This window comes from Dasypus novemcinctus, chromosome 21, assembly GCF_030445035.2.
Source record: "Dasypus novemcinctus isolate mDasNov1 chromosome 21, mDasNov1.1.hap2, whole genome shotgun sequence".
Classification (NCBI taxonomy): Eukaryota; Metazoa; Chordata; class Mammalia; order Cingulata; family Dasypodidae; genus Dasypus; species Dasypus novemcinctus.
Window position 1 is genome coordinate 2603206 of NC_080693.1, and position 15906 is coordinate 2619111.

The window sequence follows — 15906 nt, forward strand, 5'->3', positions numbered from 1 at the left end:
TGAAAGTGGGAGGATTGCATCCAGCATCCATGTGGAATTTGAGCCTCCTCTTGACATAGAGGTGCAATGGACACAACCAATCCAATGTCCACATAGAAGAGGTGGTATTGGATTGGGAAAAGTGGACATAATGGACAAAGGGTATGGGGAAAGGCAGGAAGAGATGAGAGGTGGAGGCGTCTTTGGGACATGGAGCTGCCCTGGATGGTGCTTCAGAGGTAATCACCGGACATTGTAAATCCTCACAGGGCCCACTTGATGGAATAGAGGAGAGTATGGGCCATGATGTGAACCAATGTATATGAGGTGCAGAGGTGCCCAAAGATGTACTTACCAAATCCAATGGATGTGTCAAGATGATGGGAACGAGTGTTGTTGGGGGGGGGGGAAAGGGGGGGTGGGGGGTGGGGTTGAATGGGACCTCACATATATATTTTTAATGTAATATTATTACAAAGTCAATAAAAAATAAAAAAATTTAAAAAAAAAAAAAAAGCATCATGGACAGACTGTTGATTTACCCAAAGCAGAAAGTCCTCAGTATTGCCCAAACATAGAGATACCCAGTCCCAGCTCTGCAAGTCTTCACTCTTACTAAAAGCCAGCATCCTCCACCCTCCCCAACCAAAACAAAACTGTCAAGCAAATAGGGACACAGGAGAAGCCCCCATAGGGAGAAGCAGGGCCCTTTGGATCTTCATGCCCCAGACTCCAAGAGAGGCATCTGGATAGTCCCACTGGTCAGGGACAGCAGTGCAGTTGGGCAGAATGGCCCAAGCCACCCCACTCAAAGAACTTACTCTGTTTCTGCAGTCAACCAAATCGATGAAGACAGAGACTTCCTTGCCCATAGGCTGCACTTTTCATAGAGCAGATGCTCTCTCCCTCATCCTCGAGCATCTCGTGCGTTTCCCACCTCCAGTCTTGCTAACAACCATGTTCACCTGCACATATCCTGACAGCCATCCTAACCACTTGGGGAAGCATGGCCTTCAGGACCATCCAGAAGGCATCTTCAGCTGTGTGCAAAACTTTCCTTAGTGTGTGTGTTGCCAGGAGGCATTTGATTTTGTTGCTGTACTGCAGGGAACTTGATTACCCAGCTTCCCTCCTGGAAAAGGTCACAGACTCTGTAAGGGAAGGTACTTGTCCAATGTCCTGCCTCTGGGGTATTCCTTACAGGGCAAATACACTTATTTACAGGTATCCTGAGAATCATTTATGCAGAATTTGTCCTTTTGAAACAATGTTTTACTTGATTTTTCAATTTAAATGAATAATTCCTTGGCAAGGATGGTCTACAGAGGTAAACCCAAGCATCCCATGGTGGCTGGCCACAAAGATAATAACCATCACTGTTGGCCTCAAGTTCTATGAGATTATGTGTGAGATCTTAAGAATTGTGATGCCACCCTGTTCATAAATGTGAAGTTGATTATGACCCATGGTCTCATTGGCAAAGATGAAAAAAAGATGTATATCTCTTCTGTCTTCATATTGCTCTGATTTTTTCCCCTCTTTCCAGATTCATTAACATTTTCCTGTGGCCCCTCTTATGTTACCACACACTTTAATAAATCAAAATCACCTTCCTTAGCTTTTAAAATGGTTCTTCTTTCTGTGTTTATGCTTTCACTGTATAGTATTTTCTTATTGGAGGCTGAGGCATTCCCAGAAGCACAGCTTCAGAGGCCCCTTTTGGGGAGGCTGATTCTGGAGCCCAGAGAGCTGTCAGTTGCCACAGGAACATCTGTGACAGTGACAACTCAGATAGCACACTTTACACATCCCAGCTGAGAGGACCCCAGATGAAAGTAATAGATTTCAGAGGGTTTTTTTTTTCTCTCATGAGGAAGGTTTTTTTGCAATGTTTAACACAAATCAATTTTATTGATACATATTTATAAAGAGTACAATCCATCCAAAGTGTACAGTCAGTGGTATTTGGTAGTCATGTAGTTGTGCATTCATCATTTCAATCCTTCAATTATTAGAGCATTTCCATTATTCCAGTAATAATAATAAAAACAGCAGAACAAAAATCTTACCTTTCAATCTTTCTGTTGTTCCCCTGCTGTACACAGCTATTATTGTTTCTGTCTCTCGTTTATTTCTATGTGTATTTTGTAAAAAGTCTTATATATGCAATATTACCCATGTTCATATTTCACATGAGGTTTCACTGTTACATAGTCCCATGTTACATTTTTAAGTTTTCCCTCTAGTAATATACATGTTCTTAAACTTTCCCCTTTAACCACTCTTATACCCATCTATTAGCACTGCTAGTTACAAACACTATGATGTGCTTTCACAGTTTCTATTCATTTTCAGCAGAGGTTTTAATTTGCATGAAACAGACTTGGTGTGTGAGTGTGAATTACACCATAGATGTGTTTTCTCCTAAGATTCTTATACTATTCCCTTTTTGAAAAATCAATATGTTTGCCATTTGTTGTGGTACCTACACATTCCAGAAATTTCCTATTATTTTATCTATGTTCATAGTTGCTTTATTGGCTTAAGAGTATCTTGTAAGTGCAGTCTTATATTGATGTGGGCTATGGGTGGGAGGCTCTTTGTCTCTTCAGAGATAACCTAAGCAGTCTGTGACTTGTAGGTGTGAGACAGTAAGAGGCTGCAGTCTTGCCCTTGGTGACCATGGCAATGACTCTAGTCCCAGGAAACAGTTTAACAATGCAAGGTCTATAAACTTTAAGTGCTCAGGGGAAATGCAAACCAAATATGCTAAAAGCTTATCTAGAATACCTGAAGTCCATGACAATAGCTTACCTAAGATGTGGAAGATATATATGCTAATTCAAACCTATTGAGAACTGAAACGAAAGGACCATTTAACCTTTACTCTCTGTATAAAAGAAACTCGAAAGTCTTGTTTGGGGCTCAGGCTTGCAACGGGAAGCTCCTGAGTCTGGCTGGCTGTCAATAAACCATTTTTCCTTCTCAAAATCATTCCTGAGTTCTGGCCTCTCTATACACAAATAACTGAACCTCTCTCAAATTCTACAACACTATTACAGTGAAACAGGAAGGCAAATTCTTTGGTTATTTGGAATTGGGTTTCTAACCAGCTTTGATTCTCCTAACTTCAAATTTTATAGTGTACCATAATCTACTATACAATAATTCACTGTTTTTCAGATATGCTATCTACTTAAAAATTCAGACATTTTGTGTCTTGTGTTCAGAATGTAGCTGAATTCTGAAACAAAACATCAGCTTTTAAAGAAATGTTGGCCTAACAACAGTCTGCATTTAATTTTCATTGGAATAACAATTATAACAGTAATCATCCTACTTATGTTGTAGAATTTGAGAGAAGTTCAATTATTTGCATATAGAGCGGCCAGGACTCAGGAATGATTTTGAGAAGGAAAAATGGTTTATTGACAGCTGGCTGGACTCGGGAGTTTCCTGTTGCAAACCCGAGCCCCAAACAAGACTTTTGAGTTTCTTTTATACAGAGAGGAAAAGTTAAATGGTCCTTTGTTTCAGTAATCAATAGGCTTGAATTAGTATATATATATTCCACATCTTAGGTAAGCTTTTGTCGTGGACTTCAGGCATTCTAGATAAGCTTTTAGCATATTTGGTTTGCATTTCCCCTGAATACTTAAAGTTTATAGACCTTGCATTGTTAAACTGTTTCCTGGGACTGGGTCTTTGCCATGGTCACCAAGGGCAGGATTGCAACCTTTTATCATCCCACACCCATAAGTCACAGATAGTTTAGATTATCTCTTAAGACACAAAGAGCCTCCCACCCATAGCCCACATCATTTACTTATATTAATATATTTATCAGGTGTTTATCAGCTGTATCTGTACATTTATTGATATAATTGGTATATCATATCACAATGATGCAACATATTTATATATGCATTTCCTCACCACTAAAAATTTTCTCATTTTTCTGTTGTACGAATTTTTTTAAAGATTTATTTTTAAAATGTATTTATCCCTTCTTGCTTCATGCTTGCTGTCTGCTTTCTGTGTCCATTCACTGTGCATTATTCTGCATCTGCTTGCCTCCCTTTGTTGCATCATCTTGCTGAGCCAGCTCTCCATGGGTATGGGCCATCATGTGGGCCGTCAGCTCTCTGTGGGCACAGGCCATCAGCTCTCTGCAGGTATGGGTGAGCCTGCCTTCACAAAGAGGCCCCAGGAAACGAACCCAGGGCCTCCCATGTGGTAGATGGGAGCCCGATCACTTGAGCCACATCCACTTCCCTGTACACAATTTTAATTGCCCATTTTTGCCCATTCCTTTAAACAGATCATGTATATTTTTAGAGCTTTCCCAATAAATTTACTTCAAGCAGTTTATGAATTTATCAATGAAAAATTAGACTTCTTGACTAATGTACATTCTTGATTTCTTTTTATATTTCCAATTTAATAAGTCTAATTCAATTTTTTGAAAACCTTTGCATTTTTTTGTTAAGAAATGAAAAACTCTTACATTTTTATAATTGTTTTTCTATTATTTTATTGATGTACAAGTGATGCATATTAAAAGGCACCTCTGTGATTTGTTTGGTTTTATGTTACTAAATCCATAAAAACATTTCTACAACCAAAATAGTAACCTTACCAAACATCCCCCAGTTTTTCCTTCAGACCCTTAATAGTCCATCCTGCCATCCACCACACCTTCCCTGCCAGGTCCTGGACCACCTTCAATCTGCAATCTGCCATTACAGATTAAAATTCATTTTGTAGAATTTCATATAAATGGAATGTGGAATAGATACTGTTTTGTTTGTCTGGGCTCTTATACGCACAATCATTTTTAAGTCTATCCATGATGTTGTGTGTACTGATAGTTTGTTACTTTTATTGCTGAGTTTTATTCCATTTATGGATATAACACAATCTGTTAATGCATTCACTTGTAAAAGGCATGGAAAGAGAGTGTTCTACTTAATGGTGCCAAATTCACAATTTCCAACAAGAAAACCAGCCGAGCAGAAAACATGAAGCAACCAATTTCCCATCTTCCCTGAAACAGTGGAATCCACTGGAGGTTTTTGAGGGATATGGTTATCACTTAGATGCTGATTGAAATTCTAATGAATGTTTTCTGTGCCTCTTTCATTGTACAATCTTTGAGGTTCTCATTATGTCAAGTATTGCTATTTCAGCTAGTTGACATCCTACCAGGCAATTTTCTATCTGGACCTGGTTTTATGGAGTTCCATGGAAGCCTGTCAACATTGCAGTCTTGGGAATTATTTTCATTGCTATATTCTTATGGGTGAATATTCTACATGTGAGTATATTAACTTGTAGGTATCCTGTGAGTCATGAAAAACCTAGACTTTTTTAGTCACAGGACTTTTGTTTCATTTTAGATTACTAATATGAATACAAACTAATGCTTGAATTTGAAGCTAGCCTGGTTATATAGTTTAAATTTTGAGGTAAACAACTCAGTGAACAAGGCAACTGTATAATCTCAAAGTGAACATTTCAATTAAAAAAACTTTCTATTTAAAGTGAAATATTAAGTAGTAGGGAGGCACTTTAATTTACAGTTAATAGAACTCTGAATTCTCATAACCATCCTAGAAAGAAATTTCATATTATATAATGGAATGCCTTTAAAAAATTTGTATCTTTTTATTCAGTATGAAATTTACTTTTTTCTTTGTTTTAATTGCAGTTTTGAGAGTTCTTATAAATCCTGAGAGAGGTATTCATAACTGTATCCCTCTAGTCATATAAAAGGATCTGTTTTTTGATCCATAGAAAAAGAATTCATTTTACATACCAAAACATTTGGAGCATTATTTTACGAATACAACAGGATGAAACCTGAAGTCCTGCTTCATCTGAGATCAGCCCTAAGGCAATTTAATTGATATTCATAGTTCACTCTTAGGTACTAAAGTGATTTCTGACTCTAGGTCAAAAAGTATCTTCTTTACATGTGTGTTTTGTACATCCTCAAATTTCCCCCTTGCTTCCCTTGAGTATTTCCTTCAGATGAATAATTTCATGATTTTCCAAGTTGGACCTTTCTGGATGCATTTTTCACTAACATTCTAGTGTTTCCATGCTACAATACGATTCCATTATTTCACAGGTTTTTCAGGCTGGTCTTAGCAGCTAATTATCACTTATAATATTTGAAAGGGGAAATATGTTCTAGGTGGAAAAGAGCTGCTTCTTCACCTGGTGTTTCAATGGGTTCCTGCCTAGATTTTATTATACTGTAATTTCAGTGATGTTGTTTGGAAATGATGGGGCTTTTGAAAGAACATTCTGCCCTCTACAGCAGGCATCAGCTGGCATTTCTGTTGTTACTTGTGCATTTTTTGTCCAGCAGTCCCCACTCTTCTCCTGATTTGACCATTTCTGAATTTGTCTGGAACAATCATATGATCTGGCTTATTGAAATTGTTAATTCAAACAAATATCCAACTCTTAGTAAGTTCTCTAAGATGCTTTCTGGTAATTGAAAGAGGTGTTTCTCAGTCCAAAAATTTTGCCTCTACTTTTTGCTCATGGACTTTTAAAACATTTCCTGATTCTGAAACTTGTGTTTCCATTTAGGAGTTGACAAATAAGTGATTTGAGGCTAATGATACCGTATCATATTTATTCTAAAAATGTCTGCCTTTCCTGTTATTAAAAACAAATAGATTTGTCCATGTTTCAGAAAGGTGTAGGGAAACAGACTTGGCCCAGTGGTTAGGGCATCGATCTACCACATGGGAGGTCCACAGTTCAAACCCCGGGCCTCCTTGACCTGTGTGGAGCTGGCCCATGTGCAGTGCTGATGTGCGCAAGGAGTGCCGTGCCACACAGGGGTGTCCCCCGCATAGGGGAGCCCCACACGCAAGGAGTGCATCCCATAAGGAGAGCTGCCCAGCGTGAAAGAAAGTGCAGCCTGTGCAGGAATGGCGCCACCCACTCTTCCCGTGCTGCTGATGACTACAGAAGCGGACAAAGAAACAAGATGCAGCAAATAGACACAGAGAACAGACAACGGGGGGGGGAGGGGGAATTAAATAAATAAATAAATATTTTTTTAAAGGTGTAGACAGACTTTAATTCCAAAATAAGGTATTTGCCTTAGTGCTTGTACCAGAACCTGATTTTTTTTTTTAAAGATTTATTTGTTTAATTTCCCCCCCTCCCCTGGTTGTCTGTTCTTGGTGTCTATTTGCTGCGTCTTGTTTGTTTGTCCGCTTCTGTTGTCAGCGGCACGGGAAGTGTGGGCGTTGCCATTCCTGGGCAGGCTGCTCTTTCTTTTCACGCTGGGCGGCTTTCCTCACGGGCGCACTCCTTGTGTGTGGGGCTCCCCCACACGGGGGACACCCTTGCGTGGCACGGCACTCCTTGTGCACATCAGCGCTGCACATGGGCCAGCTCCACACGGGTCAGGGAGGCCCGGGGTTTGAACCGCGGACCTCCCATATGGTAGACAGACGCCCTAACCACTGGGCCAAAGTCCGTTTCCCAAGAACCTGATTTTGAGTATTACTTATCACTTAAATGAGAAGTTGTTTTTAAAAAAGCTTTTCTATTTTTTCACAGATAACTCCTGTCAGTTGTTTCCTTAGAGAACCCTGAGTAAGAGAGGATTCATTATTCTAAGCAATCCAATATTAAAATTTCTCTTGGCTATGATTTTGAAGTCTTATCAGGATTTAGAAGATTTCTATCAATAAAATGTTTTGACATTAAATTTAATTTTGTTTACTTTCTTTTAGGTACAACATAGACTTTATCCAGGTAAGATTTAATCTTATGTTGTCTATACAGTGTTTTCTCTATATTGGTACTTGATGTGGGTTCTAATTCTGTTAGAAGAAGACTCAGTGATTTCTGATGCCTGATGTCTTGATAACTTGGAAAAATTTAGAATTAATGGCTTTCTGGCCTGAATGAAGGAGATAGCAATACCATCAACAGAGAAAGGAGACTGAGAGGAGCAACAGACTGTGGGATTTGGGAGAAGAGGAGTTTGATTTAGTATGGAAATTCCTATGGAGCATTGATGATCATCTGAGGTTTGGGGTCAGTGATTTCTGGCACAACCTGGCTTTACAGACAATGTAAAAATGAGACCCTGTAGGTGTGTATCAAGAAATGTAAGGCTCAGAGAAGACTCCAAATATTGCTGGGCAAATTAAGTCTCTAATAGGCATTTAAGCCAGATGTTGTGAAGGTTAAGGTGAAGGAGCCATTAATTCCAGAGAGAATGAGTAGAAATAAGCATGATGCAAAATGGGGATAATGAGTTCCATACATGCATCGTATGTATTTCTTGATGCTTGATGTTTCTTCAAGAAATAGTGTTTCTTGAAATCCATGGCCTCAATACATTATATATTAGGGTCAGATGAGAGAATTCAGTGCCAGTCAGGGAAGTCTGAAATCCTAAGTCCTGTCCTAGATACCAGATCCTGTGCCTTTGCTCCTAATAATTAGGGTAGTTCCATTTTATTTCATTTCTCCTAATTTTCTTATGGGCAGGTCTCTGTCAAGAAGACAGAATATCTGAGACTTTGAAGTACTGCATGGTGGAAAACAAAATACTCATTAAAAAGGATCTGAATATAAAGAGAAGATATAAAGAGTTTTTTATTTTTCCAGGTTTCATCTCGAATTCTTTCCATGCATCTTCTGATTCCATTATTATTGGATAATTTCTTTCATTAGAGTGTCCTAGATAACAATTTTCTATAAACAGCCTAAATCTGAAGCCAGTGTCATATGTGTATATGCTCTTTAGTTTTGTTGGGGCTTACCCACTTGGGGCTAGGTTTGAATACCACTTTAATTTATATTTTTAACTCTAAATCCCTTATCACATTTTTGTGTAGATCACTGAAGTAAATAATTACGTTGAAGAAGTCAACAAATGAAATAAAACTCTCAGATAAAGCAAATAAATTTAAGGTAAAAATGTCACCTCTATCTTGGATTACATTTTAAAAATAGAAGTAAAACTAATGAGTAATCATTACCGACCTCAATATGCTTTGTGTAGGATAACAATAAAACACTCAGTGGAATGAACAAAATCCTGATTGATGTAATTCGAAGCATACAAGTTCCATTGGACTTTGAGGGAGGTCAGAATAGCAAGGATCAAGCCTTGGTAAAAGTTTTGTTTCTAATTTGCCATGATTTGGGTTTTGACTTTTTTTGTACATTGGGTGCCATATAGCTCTTTTTCAATTTTTAGGCAAATCCTGAATTATCAACATTACAATGTGAACTGAGTATCCAATGCCCAATAATTTTGCCCTGGAAGCTATGTTGGTTTTTGAGAAGAAATTCTCTCTTAGTAGAAATGCTCTGACATTGGAAGGTAAAGAATAGATTCTGATTTTCTGGATTCAGGCTCCTCTCCTCAGGCCCCCAACCAAGTTCACAAGTCCATTTCCACACACACAGTGCACAAATGTTCTATCCTTTACAGAATCTATAAAAGAACTGGAAGATGACTGTGATTCATTGCAGTCTGAGAAAGATGCATTGGATGAGTAGAACAAAGTGCTGAGAATGAAAAGAGCTGAGAATGAGAAGAGCTCCAGGAACTGTATGACCAGAGAAAGATGGACACGCAAATGTAAGATACTTCTGAGTTCACTGCTTCAAATAGTGCTCTATGAAAGAATGTGTGGTAGAGTAGATAACTGTCATTTTTGAGCAATGCCATATATTTGCCATATTTACACTAAAATATTGTCTTTCTTTCTCCCTTGATTCCATAATCTATACTGTTCTTTCCATCCTAACTATTACCAGGATTCTCATCTCTAATTTGTTTTGAGGAAGGATGTTCAGGTACCATGAGTTTCTGCTGCTCCGCTGCCTCTGCCATTTTGGTTTCTTTTTTTTTTAAGATTTATTTATTTCTCTCCCCTTCTCCCACCCCAGTTGTCTGTTTTGTTTGTCTATTTGCTGCATGTTCTTCTTTGTCCACTTCTTTGTTGTCAGTGGCATGGGATCTGTGTTTCTTTTTGTTGTGTCATCTTGTTGTGTCAGCTCTCCGTGTGTGTAGTGCTATTCCTGGGCAGACTGCACTTTCTTTCACACTGGGCAGCTCTCCTTATGGGTTGCACTCCTTGTGCATGGGGCTCCCCTATGCGGGGGACACCCCTACGTGGCTCAGCACTCCTTGCACACATCAGCACTGTGCATGGGCCTGCTGCACAGGGCTCAAGGAGGCCCAGGGTTTGAACTGTGGACTGCCCATGTGGTAGACAGGTGCCCTAACCACTGGGCTAAGTCCAGTTCCCTGCCTCTGCCATTTTGGGAAGGCATGCTCTTTCTGTGCTCCACCAAGCTAATTCACCTTGCTTTCTCTGTGACCAAGTTACCTAACTGGGATTTATCTTCCCCTTGCTGTCCTGGCTCTCCACAATCTTGAGTGATTGGTGTGAAATGGTTGTAGTAGCATAAAGTCTTCAAAACCCTTTAGAGAATCTTTTTAGCTATCAATAGAGCCATGTGTTTCAGATTTACTGGATGGTAAATATACAGAACAAACATTGCATAATGTCAGAGGTGAGCTGGTAGGAGTTATAAACATACAAAGACATCTTTGCAGAGTATGCTTGGGTAATTCATTAGGCTGTGGAAATATATGTGGCATTTGTGGAGTTTGGTTAACTTTAAAAATATACAACTTTATAATGTATTTTGACTTGTTAATCCTCAAAATAATTTCCTTGCAATTGGACTTTCTATTTCCATTGCTGTTTGTATCTACTCACGTTCTTTGTATCTTCTGGGCATATGGCCATCACTGAGTGGTTTAGCATTTACTCACTGCTCAGGTCCCTACTGCATGATGCCGTTGACCACCAAAATCAGACAACTCACTTTGCCCCTTTTCTCTGCTCACCAAGCAATTGCTTTTTTCCTATCAAAAAATTTTTTTTGGTTCATGCTTAATGTCTGGCCTTCTTGATAAACACATGTCTCATTGCAGTATTTGTTTTTAGGAACTAATCTCTGCCACCAAAAATTACCTAAAGGACACTTGTTTTCCTTCAGGGAATGGATTCAGCTCCTCCAGCATCCAGTCCATTTCATCTGCTGTGTTGTGGCTGCCCTACTCTCTCTCCCAGTGCTGTGTCCTTACCTAATCATCTTTCTTGCCCCACTATCCTAAGTGCTTTGTGTCCAATTTCCTGTCCTTCTCACTTCTTCCAAACATCGATCCATCCTCTCCACAGCTGCCAGAGGGAACTTTCTGGCCACCCCCTAAGTGTGTCATTCCCTGATACAGTCTATGGAGGATGCTCCTTGTACTGCGTGGTCAGTCCTGGTTCCTCAGCAGGGCACAGGTTGCACCCCCTCAGTTGGTCCCGGGTGCCACCCAGTGCTTCTCCTGAAGCTCCCTCCCAAAAGCACTGAGCTGCAGCCAATCTGCCTCATTTCCTCGGGTCACCAGAAGCCTTTATGCCTTTGCATCTGCTGTTTCCTCTACAGCAAAAATGTCTGCTTACATTCTTTGCACCCGACAACCTCCTGCCCACTCAGGTCTTTCTTCTCAAGTCCTTTTTGGAGAAAGGTGGTGCACAAATAAGCAGATAAGAATCTGGCAACTCATAGTTTTATGTCTAAAGTAACCTCTGAATATTTGTGGTCCAAATCAGACACCAAACACAGGACCAACTTTCCAGGGTTCTCTATCTGCCTCCAGTGTGGTCAATTCTGATGGTAAAACCCTCCATTGAGTTCTTAATTCCAGTTACTTCATTTTTCATTCTCTGACAGAATTCATAAGCTTGATTTGTAATTTCTTGAACAAAGAGAGTTAAAGTTTGTGTGATGACTTTGCTATCTGGATCCCTCTGAGAAGGCAGGCTTCTACTGTATTTTAGTTTTTGTCACATCACAGTGCCTTGTCCTGTCCATTGTCTGGTCATTTTTAACTGAGTTCCAGAAACTGAGTTAAAAATTCAGTGAAGCTGAAGCCTAGGAAGGTATTACCTTACTCAAGAAAAGAGTGGGGTTGATTTCTTATAGCTGATAGGGGACACTAGCAGTCCTAGAGCCTCTTGATCGAGTCAATTGAGATCATTCACAAGGGTGTAATCCCTGCAACAGCCAATGGATTTCCTGCCGGCCATGACTCCACATGTAGCTTTCAGGCCCCCAAACAGCCAGGGGTTTTATTAGGTGTGACCTCACCTCAGTGGCAGACCCTGCCCTCCACCCTTCTTCCTCATGGCACATGCACACATGGAAACTGCTGGACTTTGTTGTGTCTTCTTGAATTCACCAGTGAGCCTAGGGGACAGGGCTCCAAGGGTCAGGCTGACCTTATTCCTGGGTTTCTTTCTCTGCCTGGGTCTTGGCTTCATGATTCTTTACTGCCTTCTTAGCTGTATGGTGCACTCACTCGCATACTTCACATTTCACAATTCTTGTTCTGGGAGGGGGAGAGCAGGGGCTTCAGATCCATCAATCCATGGCCTGAAGCCACCTCTCCCTGATCTCCCCTCAAGACTCAGGCACTGTGCCATCCCTTCCCGAGCCCCAGCAGGGATTGCTCTGTCCTCACTGGTACCTTACAGGCATGACCCTGTGAGCCCCTTTAGCCCCTCTGTACCTTCCAACTTCACACAGTCCACATCACCTTGTAGCCCCTGCAGAGAACATTTGCTGGAACATCGACTGGGTAGCTGGAAATGAATGCATAAGACTTGCATTCTCTCTAGGGTGTTACTGTCCCTGATTCACAGAGCTCTTTATTTTGCTTCTCAACCATAGAAAACCAAATGTTGAGTTGAATACCTTTTTAAAAATATATAACTTTATTATAGAAGTTATGAACTTATAAAGCAATCATGCACATGTGTAGAATTCCCATTTAACACCCCTTTATCAGCACACCACACTATGGAGGAACATTTGTTACAGATTGTGGGATAATATCATCAGACTATTACCACTATGGTCCATAGCACACATTTGGCATACGTTTTCCATTACCCACCACCCCCCAGTATATCAACACAGTACATCTTTGGCACTGATGCAAGGATATTACAGTATTGTTGTTAAGCACTGTCCATAGGTGACACCAATTGTATTTTTCCTAGGCTTCTCCAAATTCTCACCACCCTGCAATAGTGACAGATATCCATTTCAGTTCAAGAGAAGCACATTCTTGCATTTGTACTATTAAACACAATTCTCATCCATCTCTGGGTTCACTGTTATTCTGTCCTGTTGGAGAAAATATGGCTCTTACTGGGACATGGAGACTGATTGACCATAAGCAAAGAATTTATTTAATTGGGAAGCTATCCCAATGGAGGGGATCTGAAGAACAGACTTCAGCCCCAACACCAGCATGGTGGGGATCTGAAGAGAGACTTCAGCCCACTTCTGGAAGGAGGGGACTTGAACTTATACAGATCTTTCCTGGGTGGGAAATGATAGTGGGAGGGGGTTTGAGGGTCTGAGTGAGATAGTGGGAGGGGCTTGAGGGAGTCTATGCCTTCTTGGAATGCTGCAGGAGCAGATGTTTCTTTTGATCTGTAAGGTTTTAAAGGATTTGTAAATAGTGAAAGTTTCTGTCTCCATCTCCCTCTGATATGCAGGTAGTGGTAGTAAAGATCTCCATCTCCCCCTGATATGGGATGATCTCTATCTCCCTTTACTCCTATCTCTATGGGGTTCCTTTGTTTAACCTGTGGGAAAGTGCCACATGGGGGAGGGGCTTTACCTTTTTCCCCCATGCATATCAGGGGAAACTGAGGTACAGCTTAATTATTGCAAACCTCTAACATTCCTAACTCTTTGTTTATATATATATATAGTGGGGACTGGATATTGGGGTATAAGGTACTGGGCAGAATGGGAGGGTGAGGGGATTTGGAGCCTCAGCTCTGTCTGGCTACTTCCCGCTGTCAAGGGGCAGAGAAAAGAAGCTTTTTTCCATCCTGTACAGGGGACTATTGTTTCAGGTCCCACAGGGGTTGATGTAGTTCACACAGCAGAAAGATGCTGTTTACATATTCTTGGTTTATTGACTGTACAATTTGGTGTATAAATTGGACAAGAAGCTATTAAGAGACAAGGACCAAAAAGGAGCAGCAGCAATACTGTTAATAATGATTGTATAATGGGTAAAATGATTGATTTTATGGGTAAAGAAAAATAAGACAGGAATGAGGATAGCCATGACTGGTTACCATAGTTGTTATTTTGGGTATTCTGGGTGATTTCTAAATATTTTTTAAGACTTTTAAGAATTTTTTATCTGACCAATTCTGTTAATGTAAAAACAGGGACAGGGGTGGCAGTTTGGGGTTATTTGTTATCTGCTTGTAGGGCAGGGGAGGCCTGAAATTCCCAACTCTTTTTGATATGGTTGGGTGGAGAGGAAGAGCAGGAAGGTGTTGTGGAATTTAGTTAGTTTTTCTTTTGGTGCTGAGGTGTTTTGGCCTCTGGCTCAGCTGCTGGCACTATATTTTTGCAGCAAGGGAAGATCATGTACATGATTATGCGTGACATCTTGGATGGTTGTCCGGATAAACTGAGTTATTGCATGGAAGATGTGTGGACCTGCTGGTAGGAGGAGAATGAGTTATCATTGTGGTAAGAATAGGAATTAATCAGGAAATTTAGGGTTGATTGTGAGGTTATCACCTCCAGGAGTCTGAGGAAAAGGAATAAGAGGATTATACATTCAGCATTAAACAATGGCATTAATGGTTGATACATGATTTGATGCGCTTATACACTTAAGAGTTTTAGCTGGAATAGGAGACTTTAGATTATTAGCTGTGGTTTTATAACAGTATTTTTGAGTGATTTTTTATTGGATTTAAGATTTTCAACCAGCAGAGCTGCATAGACCAGTATGGTGATCACAATGGCCACATTTTTCTCAGTTTATATAGTTGGAAGCTAGGCAACAACTAATTATTACTACTTCCCTTTTTGGGCTTGGAGCAGCTGGCACTTTAATTTGTAATTTAGACTTAGTCCATTGCTGTAAGACTTCAGCTACAAGGTTACATGAGTTCCGTTGCAGTGTCTGCAGCATGGAAAGCATACCTTGCCCCTTCTGAGAGAGAGAGGGGACCAATGTAATCCACTTGCCATCGTGCTACAGGAGTCTGTGCTTGGCCCGTGTGTTTCATCCAGTGAGGTAATTGCCACAGTCATTGAAGTGAGCACGATGGACACTCGTGGGTGATGTTCATGAGCTGCTGGTGAGTGACAGGCAGTCGGAACTGCTGGACTAGGCACCACAAGGTCTGGAATCCATGATGTTTGCCTTTTTGGTGGAGCCACTTTGCTGCTTTTTGGGTTTCAGTATTATGGCTCTGCATCTTTTGTTTTTTTTAAAGATTTATTTATTTATTTTATTTCTCTCCCCTTCCCCCCTTACCCCAGTTGTCTGTTCTTTGTGTCTATTTGCTGTGTGTTCTTCTGTGTCCACTTCTGTTGCTGTCAGTGGCATGGGAATCTGTGTCTCTTTTAGATGCATCATCTTGTGTCATCTCTCCATGTGTGTGGCACCATTCCTGGGCAGGCTGCACTTTCTTTTGTGCTGGGTGACTCTCCTTATGGGGTGCACTCCTTGTGCATGGTCTCCCCTATGCGGGGGACACCCCTGCATGGCACGGCACTCCTTGCGCTCATCAGCACTGTGCATGGGCCAGCTGCACATGGGTCAAGGAGACCTGGCATATGAACTGCAGATCTCCCATGTGGTAGACAGATGCCCTAACCACTGGGCCAAATCTGCTTCCCAGCTCTGGATCTTCTTGAGAGCATCTGCCTTAACAGTTCCAAGAGAGATGTTAGAGGAGGGGACAGGAACATGATAGACAGTTACCTGTCACTACTGGCAGGTGTTTCAGATGTTCTTCCACAGATTTCTCTTTT